An 11,795-nucleotide genomic window follows, 5' to 3' on the forward strand; every position below is an offset into this window, starting at 1 on the left:
CTTCGGGTGTGCGTGCTCATTCGACTCGTGGTCTGGCTACATCCGGGGCTTTGTTCAGGGGTGTTTCCATCCAAGACATTTGTGCAGCAGCGAGCTGGTCCTCGCCGCTCACTTTTGTCCGCTTTTACAGATTAGACGTCTCTGCTCCCAGTGTGGCCCATGCAGTGCTGGGCCTCCTGCTGAGTTAGAGCTCTAACTGTTAAGTTCTGGTTGGTCTTGGTGACTTTCGAGATAAGCTCGTCTGGCAATACGGGAGCTACAATATCCCATAGTGAGACATCGAACGGAGTGTTATGAATGAGAACTATAGGTTACTTACGTAACCCCAGTTCTCAGAGTAACATGAAGTGAGATGTCTCACCAGACGGCCCTCCTTGCTATGGTGAAGCGAGAAGAGGTGCTTATTTTGAATGACGCATGCGGCGTAGCGCAAGCTACTTATAGGGGGTGGATTCCCTGACGCTGACGTCAAGATCACCAGCCAATCAGGATTGGCGTAATGAGATTGATGCTTCTGTTTGCTCCGCGATGAGGCGCATCCCATAGTGAGACATCTCACTTCATGTTACTCTGAGAACTGGGGTTACGTAAGTAACCTATAGTTTTCCGAAGTGGAGGCTATCTTGACCGCAGTGACATACTGGGAAATAAACTAGGCTACTTTGCACAGTTGCAAAAACAGAAAATAACATTTAACATTTGGGAATGATGCAATATTTCACGCTTCCCACACAGTTTTACACAGGTGATATTCCGACTCTGCTTTTACCGATTCTCCTCACCTTAATTGTTGCTGTTATTGTGTTGGCAATGTCGAGAAAGGACAGATGCGTTTTCGTTTTGCCATCCTTTAAGAAACATTCTTCTAGTCTGTTCCTGACCAGGTACAAAACCTCCGTATACAACTAGTCCAAAGTAGCACAAATAACGCGTTATCTCTGACAAGCTAGCGGTTAGCCATTTTGTCCTGGAGAACCACTTTACGTAAAAAAAAAAAAAGTTAAATAACCAGGCAGGTGGTGGGCACCGAGGTGTTATATTACCAGACTTTCTTCTAAGAAAACTTTTAAAATGTGTAATTTGGAATATTTTTACATTATAGACGGCAGTTAGCTAATCTTGACGTGTGCACACGTTGAGCGGAGAAGACACGCCTGTTGGTTTCATCTGCCTGCCAATTGGCAAAAGCCTTGGGCATGCGCACTGGTGTTTTACCACACTGGTTTTCCAATTAAAACATCTTTTAAAAACCATTAGGCTATATAAGCCTCTGAACTTCAATTGTATAATAATGATAAATAACAGCATTGACAAGGATTTTTTCTGTCTTGCATTAATCAACAATTATGAATTGCTGAATAACTCATTACCATTACAACTATAATTATTTATGCTGCCAGTAAGTGGTGTTTTCCCCATTTGCCTCAAATGACCAATTACAGTTTTTAAATAAATAACCAAATTGTATATAAAGTAGATTAACTGAGTTGGCTACCATTCAACTATCCATGCCTAAATGCAACAATAATTATAATAAAAAAATGTATAAGGAATACAATTAAAAGATGCAGTACTTCTCCTACCACTGAGGAAACAAATATAAGAAAGAGGAAATCATGGGACTAGTTACTAAAATCACGTTCTAGTGCTTTATCACTGGTGAGCTATTATAAACAGCATATTTTTGGTTTGCAGGGTTACTTATTAGTTCTTAAATTCCATAGGAAAACCCCTCAATGGGACAGTTCTAACTCTTTCTGATCCATCTGTGTATCTGTTGGGCTGTCCGGCGCCTTGCTCAAGGGCACCACGACAGAACTCAGCAGTTGAACTGGGACATTTCCAATACCAGTCCACTCTCCATGAAACCAAGATACATACCAGAGAATATCTTCATCAGTGATGTACTGTGACAAAACACATTTTCTCAAGTAATGAACATTTCAAGGGGAAAATGTGTACTTTTTTTTATTCCACTCGTAATCTTTTTGACAGCTGCTTATTACAACAAGAAACTATGACAATTTCTTTATCATGACATATAAGAATAGATTAAAATGCTAGTTCCTTATATGCTATTGCTATCATTAATCATTATTATATTAAATTAAAAAGAATTGTTAGTTTAATATAATATTAAACATTATATTTAACTGCCAATAGTTATTTGAGTTGCTGAAGGTATCCTGTTGTTCTGTCTCTTGTATTTTCCTTCTCTCCCATTGTTTTGTAAATTACAACATAGGCTAAACATCTTTGATAAAGGGTGCGTTGTAAGAAAGTTAAACCAAAACGGATGTGTAGGACAATGAGGTCACCGTCACACTGCTATCTGCAACACACAGTCAACCCTTTCATAAAAAAAGATATCCTCATAGATAGCTGCCATAGGGATAAATAAAAGTATTACACCATGCCACCACTGGATAGTACAATTATGGTCTAAGCTCCGGAATCCGGTTCGTTTCGAGCACCAAAAAGTTGTCCGTCTAGAAAGCAAGCACTGCATACGTCACGCTAACATCGGAGGGGGGCGAGATTAACCTGAGCTAACAGTTAAAGGCGAGTACGGCAAATAAAAGTTGTAACAAACAGTAGTACTGAGCAAAGTGACTAGAACGCAACACTTGTAAAAAAAAAACATACTTTATAAAGTCAGGCAACACTAACCAGGCTTCTTGTGATTCTGTTTATTTGTGCCTTACTTTGACCATCCGGTCGCTGTTATTGATCATTGTGGAGAGCAGGCAAACATTTTGTTTTGTATTATAGCAGCTATCGGATGGAATCAATACATGGGCTGCACAGGTAGTCATGTCCGAGCAGTCCGACTATCACAAGTAGAATCATAATGAAAAAATAAACTCCTGTGGAAGAGCAGCCAGCACTGCAGCAGTCGGTAAATGCCGCTGTAACACATTAATAAACAATGAACCAAGGCACTCTGGAGAAAAGTATAAGGTTGGAGAAGTCGTTATTTAATTAAAACTGGCTTCGTATGATTAAAAGCAACACGATCATCGACCCGACGCAGTCCCCCATTGTTGTTGTAGTTAGCGCCGTTGGGGAGAAAATCAGCGACGTAAACGGTGACGTCATGACGCAGCAGCGGCAGCACCAGTCGGGCTCTGGGCGGTGTGAACACAACGGGGGCTGAAAAGAAAAAACGGTTCGGAACCAGAAAAGCTCTAGCACGGAGCTAGAACGGAAACCACGTTTTGGATTTGCTTGGCGAGCTATTTTTAGAACAAGGCCGGCGGGCGACTCACGTTGCCCCTGCGGGCGGCTAAGTGCCCGGGCACCGTGTTGGCTACCCCTGCTGTATAGTATGTGTATTCACCAGGTATTCACTCTCTGTCCTAAACGGCTTGTTGGAGCTCCTGCCCCCCCCCCCCCCCCCCCCCCTCCCAGTGTGCTCTGATTGGTCTGGACGTTGCGAGGCTCGTTGCTGCTCGTCGCTGCTGCGAGGAGCGGAAAGGTTTCCGGGTCAGCGATACAGCGAGAACAAGCGAAACTCATCCTGAGCACACACAAACATTCACAGTCGAAGTAAAAACAATAAGTGTGGCTTGATATTGAGTAAGAAAAAGGTTTATAACGCTGTGAGAATGGGTCTGCGGAGAGCATTTCTTCGCGATCCCAACTCGTCTATTACCAGTGTTCAGGGAGCTCTATGCAAGTCAATGGGATCCTATTAGTTAGCCAAGAGATCCTGGTGTGTGAGGTGCTCCGCGGATTGGTCCATTTGGGCCAACCCGGTCATTTGTTTTTGATTTGGGTGTTCACACGTCACAGAACCCAGGAAGCAAACAATGGAAAATGAGAAATCTCCAACGAGCCGTTTTGGGGCAGCATAGACAGGTCTTTTCTGTGTTACAGGGTGTAGGCTACTTTGAGGGTTTTTTACTCTGCAGACCGTTCACATGCATAAAAACCTTCATAACACACAAGGGGACGGGTAATAGAAAAGCATGACATGGGCCCTTTAAGTTAAGCCCGAGAGACCCCGGTAACGGGGGCCTCCTGCAACATCTTGCAGGAAACAGTGTCTGAGGGCATGTTCATTTAATAAAACTATGAATGTTTTAAATCCATGTAACGGAAAGAAACTCATCTAACTGATCATTTAAAATAAAATAAAAATTTAAAACCCCACAATGCTAATGCTGAGCCTCTGAATTAGCAACGAGCGAAAAATGCTAACAGATGACTGCACCGAAATTCACTCACAAAACCTTATTATGTATCTTGGCTGCAATCCAACACATCGTTTCACATCGTGAGGAGACACAGAATCGAGGGGTACCCTTCATTATCACTCAATTATACGATCTCTGAGATAATAACAAGAACACACATCAAAACATATGGAGCTAGTTAGCTAAAAACGGCAAAATGGCTCACCTGTGTGGTAGTCTGGTCAAAAGTGGTCTTCAATGGCATTAAAACGATACAAAACGATGCTGAAGTTAATCCATAGGTTAATCCAATGTGTCTGTGTCACTTTGAATGATTTCTGATAATCTATGAGCAATAAATCTGCTTTTCGGTTTTGAGATGTCAGACCTAGAGACAGCTTCACTCTGGAGCAAAACTGCGTGCGCGAAGCCCCCACCTTTTTGTTTTACCATGTGTTTGTGTGGGGAGATTCCCCTTCGATTCTATTCCCTCTAATGGTCAGAAAGAGATGTCAATCACCAAAATCGACGAATGGGTTCCAGAGAAACGGTAAAACCCCCATTTCCACCCAAATCACCTCAGAGGTGGAGTTTTTTTGCTAAACCTTTCTAAAAAGGTCAAATGTCACTTGTTTTGCATCAATCTTGATACAGGGTACTTTATTATATGTTGTACTTTGGATCCTAAGCTTTGTCTACCTTACCATCATCCAAGGGTAGTTTTTCACTGTAAGAAAAAAATAATCTTTGGACGGACACTATAATTTACAGGTTTTTACTATGCTCAATCTGAATTTTCTTTAAAATAAAAAACATCTATATTGTTCTGACTCTTCTACATCCAACTCACAGGTTTATCATTACTTTGAGAAAAAAGATTATTAATTTAACCCTTTTAGAAGGGAAGATATGGTCATTTGTTCTGGGAATGTCATTTTCGAGCCTGAGACCTGAAAAACAGGCTCAGGGCTTAACAGGTTTTAAATAGTACAAAATTACCTGGCATTAAAATATACTTAAAGTACCAAAAGTAAAAGTACTTATTGTGTATATATTAATTTACTGGATTATTTTCATTCTTGCATTCAAGTGTTCATGCGGTTAAAATTTAAATGGAGATAATTCAATGACTACTGGATACATTAACCTATAATTAATTATATATTATAGTTTATGTATTAGTTTATGTAAATATTGTATTAGCTAATTATATGAATCTTTAAAAAGCAGCTAGAAACTATTTTTGTCAAATACATTGAGTACAATAATGGCGTGGAATAGTGAATAGTGGACTTTCTACTCCACTACAACTTGGACGCCATTATTGTACTTTTGTATAAAGTAGTAACAAATTGAAACATTTAAGTAAAGTAAAAGTACCCCAAAATAGTACTTAAGTAGGCTACAGTAGTTTCAGATTCAAAGGTTTTATTGTTATATGCAAAGTGTAGTCAAAAACTGACGTCCATTAACAAAGCAACATACATAAGCCATAAAACAATAAAGATAAGTGCAAAAAGAAACAGAATATTGTGGAGCCGAAGAAAGGGAGTCGGAGGCGGTGTATTAAGAATGGAGTTCCAATCTTTATTATCCATTCATCTCCATTCGGTTAATAAATGAACTGCTCTGTATCACAAGCTAGCAGGAATGGCAAGCTAAAGCAACAGGTGTTCCCCACTAAAGGGTCCGTGTGACAACACAATAAACAAGGTGAATTATGGTCCCACATGTTGTCACCACACAAGCCCCCCCAGAATTCACACATAAACAAAATCAGCATGGCGGGAAGGAACGACACGCCGACCCCCACGACTCCTGAGCACGGGAGTCGGAAAAGTGACTTCCGCCTGTGCGACCCCCGGAAGGGGAGGGACCAGAACAACAGGTCTTAAATCCGTAACAGGGATCGAGGCCGGGGGGCGGCCCCGTCGCGGAGGCCGAGCCAGCACCACCGGCTGGTCCAAGTCCAGCAGGTGAGCAGCCTTCACCCGGTCGACCGAGACATGCTCGGCCTTGCCACCCAGGTCGACCACCAGGTGCTTGTCCCTGTGCTCCAAGACCCGGAAAGGCCCACCGTAAGGGGGCTGCAGGGGGCCCCTGTGCGCATCATGCCGGATGAACACATGCCCCGCCGAGCGGAGCTCTGCGGGAACCTGGGACACCTGCGTACCGTGCCGAGTAGTAGGGATCGGAGCAAAGGCCTCAGCGCCGTCCTGCAGGAAAGCCCCCTGGGCCGACGCCGACCAGGGAGCCGACGCGTTAGGGAGGAAATCCCCTGGAACTCTCAACGGCTGCCCGTAGACCATCTCACCCGTAGAGCACTGCAGGTCCTCCTTAGGCGCAGTCCTCAGGCCCAGCATCACCCATGGCAGCTTGTCGACCCAATTCCCGTCCGTAAGGCCGGCTCTAAGGGCCGCCTTCATGGAGCGATGGAAGCACTCGCAGAGGCCGTTAGCCTGAGGGTGGTAAGCGGGAGTCCTGTGCAGCTTAACCCCCAAACCGCCTGCCACGGCGTACCAGAGCTCGGACGTGAACTGAGAGCCCCTGTTAGGTGTTTGACGGTTCTGTAAACCGCTTCGTGTCGACCACGAATGTTATTCCTCAAATCGACCCAGTACGCCACCTACCGCCTTTATTCTCGAACAGGCCCAGGAGTCTCACTTAAGAAGGAAAAGTGTTGCCCCTTCGTCACGAAAGGTTCTTGGACTTGCGAGTGGAACTTCTCCCGAACCCTTACTACGACCCGATCTTTTCGGCAGTGGAAGTGGTAGAAACGTGCGTGACGGGGACCGACTGTTTATAGTTCGAGTGGTTCTAGGTCTTTCGTCCAGCTAAGAGCGATCCAAATTACACAGTGCTGCATTCGTGACGTCTGGCCAAGATGCGCTTATGCGGGACCCTTATTTCCTCCCTAACTTCTAGGCGAAGGTACAAGTCCGCACTGTCGTTCGACGTCGTTCGTAGTCGTAGTTAGTAGTCTTCCTCCAGATGTCGGTGGCAGTCGATCGGAGGCTTCGACCTGGAAGGTCGCCCGCCTCTCATTCGCTATGGAGGAACGAAGCCTGCGCTAACTATGAGGACTACTCCCTTTCCCCGGCACTGAGTTGGAAAAAGGGGGCCACGTGGCATGTTGAATCTGCCGGAATTATACCGCGGGGGCTCCTGGGGACAATTAGTACACATTTAGGTACAACAATAATACAAAATAATGTATATAAAACATATGACAAAAACAGTTTACTACACTAATAATTTTATTTATTTATTTTTTTAATCATATTGGAACCTCAAGGGGTCCCCGGTTTATGTTCATCGCGTCCATAGTCTAGATAAATTTGGTTACACATGGTTACTAATTCTGTGGAAGGGACCGGAACATTTTACGCCACTACGGGACCTGCATACGTCTGATAAAATTTGTTCGAAAAGGCGGCGGAAAGTTTGTGCATTAGGGACCACAAAATCGGACAGTAAAACGTCCTTATAGTATAAAAAAAAAAAAAAAAATTTAAAAAATTGTAATCTGCGGAGAGGGACTTTTACCCCGTATAAGACACGTAAAGGTCCTCTACAAGTTACAATTTACTATAGCACGTTTTTACTGTCTGATGGTTTGAGAGAAGGGTCTGCAAATTTTTGTGAAAAGCGCTGGATAAAATTTGGTTGAAAGGTGGCGGAAAGTTTCGTGCATAGCGACCCACAAAATCCTCCGGACAGTAAAGTCCTTAGTAAATTGTAACTGGAAGAGGACCTTTACCTGTATAACGACACCGTAAAGGTCCGTCTACAAGTTACAATCGTTACTATAGCACCGTTTACTGTCTGATGTTGAGAGAAGGTCTGCAAATTTTTGTGAAAGCGCTGATTAAAAATTTGTTGAAAAGGGGCGGAAAGTTTGTGCATAGGGGACCCACAAAATCCGGACAGGGTTAAAACTCCTATAGTAAATTTGGTAACTGGTAGAGGACCCTTTACCTGTATAAGACACCCGGTAAAGCGTCCTCTACAAATTTACAATACTATAGCACCGTTTTTACTCGTCTGGGTGTTGCAGAGAGGTCTGCAATTTTTGGTGAAAGGGGCTGGTAAATTTCGGTTAATAAAGACCCGAAACATTCCCGCCACTACTCGGGCGACCATATAGGTCTCGGATAAATTTCCCAATGGTCCTCCGTACTCTTATAGGCGAGGTTTCTTCCCCACCACCACAGTACTTCTTCCGGCTTATAACCTACGGCTACGCCTGCCATTTCGGTGGCGCGTTTTAGGGTGGGGGAAATCCCAATGGTTCCCCGGTATCCAAGAATTCCTCACAACTAGTAGACCCAAATCAGGCGCACCCCTCACCGAATTCAGGCCCCCGGGGCGCCCCTGAGGTGGGGCCACGTGCTTCCAATACCTTCACGGTGGACAACGGCCTCAGGAGGGTCAGGCAGAAGGCCCCCACACACTCCCGATTTAGCTTACAAAAGGGGCCAGGGATAAACTACCTTCATGCTGTACTCGTCTCACACGTACACTCCCTCGGCACGACCTCGACGAATCAGGGCAGGAAGCCCCACACAGCTTCCCCCGGTTTAGCTCCACAAAAGCGGCGCCAGATAAACAACCTTCTCGACTGTAGCTCCGTCTCACACGTTACACTCCCTCGGGGACACGACCTACCTCGACCGAATCAGCAGGAAGCCCACACACTCCCGATTTAGCTCCCCCAAAGGGCGCCAGATGAAACTTACCTTCTGACTGTACTCGTCTTCACACGTACGAAACTTTTGTTAGCGTGGGTTGCCGAATTTCGTACGATAAATCCCATTATTTAGCATGGGAACAGTTGTACTACATCGACCGTAACATTTTTTTGAATGTCGTCGGCCCCATAAGCGGGTCCGGCCAGAGGGTTAGGGGTTCCGGTGACTGGGGCCGGGGCTGGGTATATAATGATCCCAGGAGACTTTGTTAGACTGAAAATGGTTGTGACACTCGTCCCAAAATTAGGCTAAAGTCGTTGACGAAAGGGGGGCCGTCTTTATCAAATTTAGGTTGGCACCAGTGGTACCACCCCCTAAATCCTTTAATGGACACACACCACGCCTCGAGGGACGTGAAATTTAGGGTAACTAAACGGGACAAAAACAACATAAAAAATGATAATTTATCGTGACACGAGGGACCCTACTACGCGGAGGACACCCCTGTGTACTCTTGACGTGAGTTTTTAGTTGAAACCGAAAAATTTGTCAATTTACAAAAAAAGCTGTAAATTTTTCGGCGAAAGACGGAGACCTTTAAGTAAAGATTAGTATAATGGTCAATACCTACCCCGAACGTCCTTGTGAAGGGGGGCGGAACGTTTGGTAAAATAAGGACCCATTTTATTAGTTAAACAAAGGCGCGACGAAAGGCAGTCGTTTGGAGACGCCGACACTGCGTCGTACAGCGAGACTCAGAGGGGGGCGGAGAGTCTCTGAATTAAAGACCCATTTTTTCGGTACACGAGCGGGGGACCTAGAGACGTACACACACACGGACACTCAGAGACCGATGACAGGTGGTACGGGACGTAAGTACTTCCGTGATAAAAGCCTATGTAACAAAGAGTAAACGTTGGGTGAAAAGACAAAAATAATACTATAACAATATAATAATAATAACAATATATACAATATAGACACATATGACAAAAACATTTTTTAGTACACTAATAATTTATTATTATTTTGTACTTATATTGGCGAACTTCCAAGGTCCCGGTTTTATCGTCACGGTCCACAGTGCGGATAAATTTGGTTTACAAATGGGTCTAAGTCTGTGGGAAGGGACCGGGGAACATTTTTACGCCACGTGGACCTCCATTAGTCTCATAAAATTTGTTGAAAAAGGGACGGAAATTGTGCATAGGCGACCCACAAAAAAACGGACAGTAAAACCGTCCTGTAGTAAATTGTACCCTTAGAGAGGGAACTTTACCTCGTATAAGACACGTAAGGTTCCTCTACTAGTTACAATTTACTATTACGCACCGTTTTACTGTCCGATTGTTGAGAGAAGCGTCTGAAATTTTTGTGAAAAGGCTGGGATTAAAATTTGTTTGAAAAGGGGGCGGAAGTTTGGGAACAAGGACCCATGATTCGGACAGTAAAACCGTCGGCTATAGTAAATTGTACCTAGGAGGTACTTTACCTGGTATAAGACACGTAAACGGTCCTCTACAAGTTACAATTTACCTATAGCACCGTTTTTACTGTCGATCTTTTGTTGAGAGAGTCTGCAAATTTTTGTGAAAAGGCTGATAAAATTTTGTTGAAAAAGGGTGGCGGAAAGTTTGTGAACAAGCGACCCAACTATCGGACCATAAAACGTCCTATAGTAAATTGTACCTTTAGGAGACTTACCTGTTATAAGACACGAAAGGCCCTACAAGTTACAATTTACTATAGCTACCGTTTTACTGTCCATGTTGGAGAAAGGTCTGCAAATTTTTTGAAAGGGGCGTAAATTAGTAATAAAGAACCGGACATTGTCACCGCCCTACTGATGGCTCTATACTACATAGGTGTGCGTGATAAATGTTCACCAATGGTCCTTCGTACTTATAGTTACTGGTGGACTGTAGTCTTCCCCACCGCGCCACAGAGCCTATCTGGTGGTACTCTTTGGCTCTCTCACCTACCGGCCATACATCCCAAGGGAGACCGCCTAGCCATCTTGCCGTAGGGGCGTTATTGGCGTGAGGGCGGGTGGTTTGCAAAAGTTTCCAGAAGTGAGTACAAACCGCGCGTGCTCCAAGACTTTCCACCTAGTAGACCCAAAATCAGGCACCCCTCACGAATTCAGGCCCTCAGGCCCCTGAGTGCACACCGTTCCAATACCTCCACCGGGTACAAGTCCCTGTGTACGACCTCCAGACACCAGGCAGGGAACCCCCAGAACCTCCCCGGTGTCTCTTCACTAAAGGGCCAGAGACTGAAAGTTAAATCACTTTATCGGACTCAGGTGTATAAGTTGCGCTATTGTACTGACCTCAGAGATGGAGCGCAGCCGAAAAGCAGTCAACTCATGGTGTAAAGTTCTATCTCTCCCCTATAGCAGATGAGGACTATTCACTTTACTTTGTCTCATAGGTATGGTCTCTGTGTGCTACCACAACAGAGAAGGCTCGTAACATAAATTAATCTACATAATTTATTAATATTAGTTAGTATGTGTCCTCATTAAGGTAATTTACATAAAATTTTTTACTTGTAGGTGTACAGCCGACCTCGGGTTCACACCGTCGACGGTATGTAACCGTATGTTAATCCTGAGGAGTCGTACCCGACTTTTTTGCAGTCGTGACAGGCCACTCACGCACGAACAGTCGCGCGATTCACGTGGCAGTGTGCTACCGGACATTAATCCATGATTGTAATCCACGGGACTGTCTGAAACTGGTGCATATTGTAGCTGGACGACAAGGCCACCAGAGGAGGGTCTCACCAGTGGTAATGGTGGAGTGGTATCACCTGTCCTGCTGGGCAACCGGGCCTCCGCGCCAGGGCGAGCAAAGCTGCAGTCGCGTCTACAACGGGCCCGGAAGTAACGTTGCACCCCACAGCAAAACCGTGGGACAGCCTG

This window comes from Notothenia coriiceps, unplaced genomic scaffold (assembly GCF_000735185.1).
Source record: "Notothenia coriiceps isolate Sejong01 unplaced genomic scaffold, NC01 NC01_scaffold00022241, whole genome shotgun sequence".
Taxonomy (NCBI): Eukaryota; Metazoa; Chordata; class Actinopteri; order Perciformes; family Nototheniidae; genus Notothenia; species Notothenia coriiceps.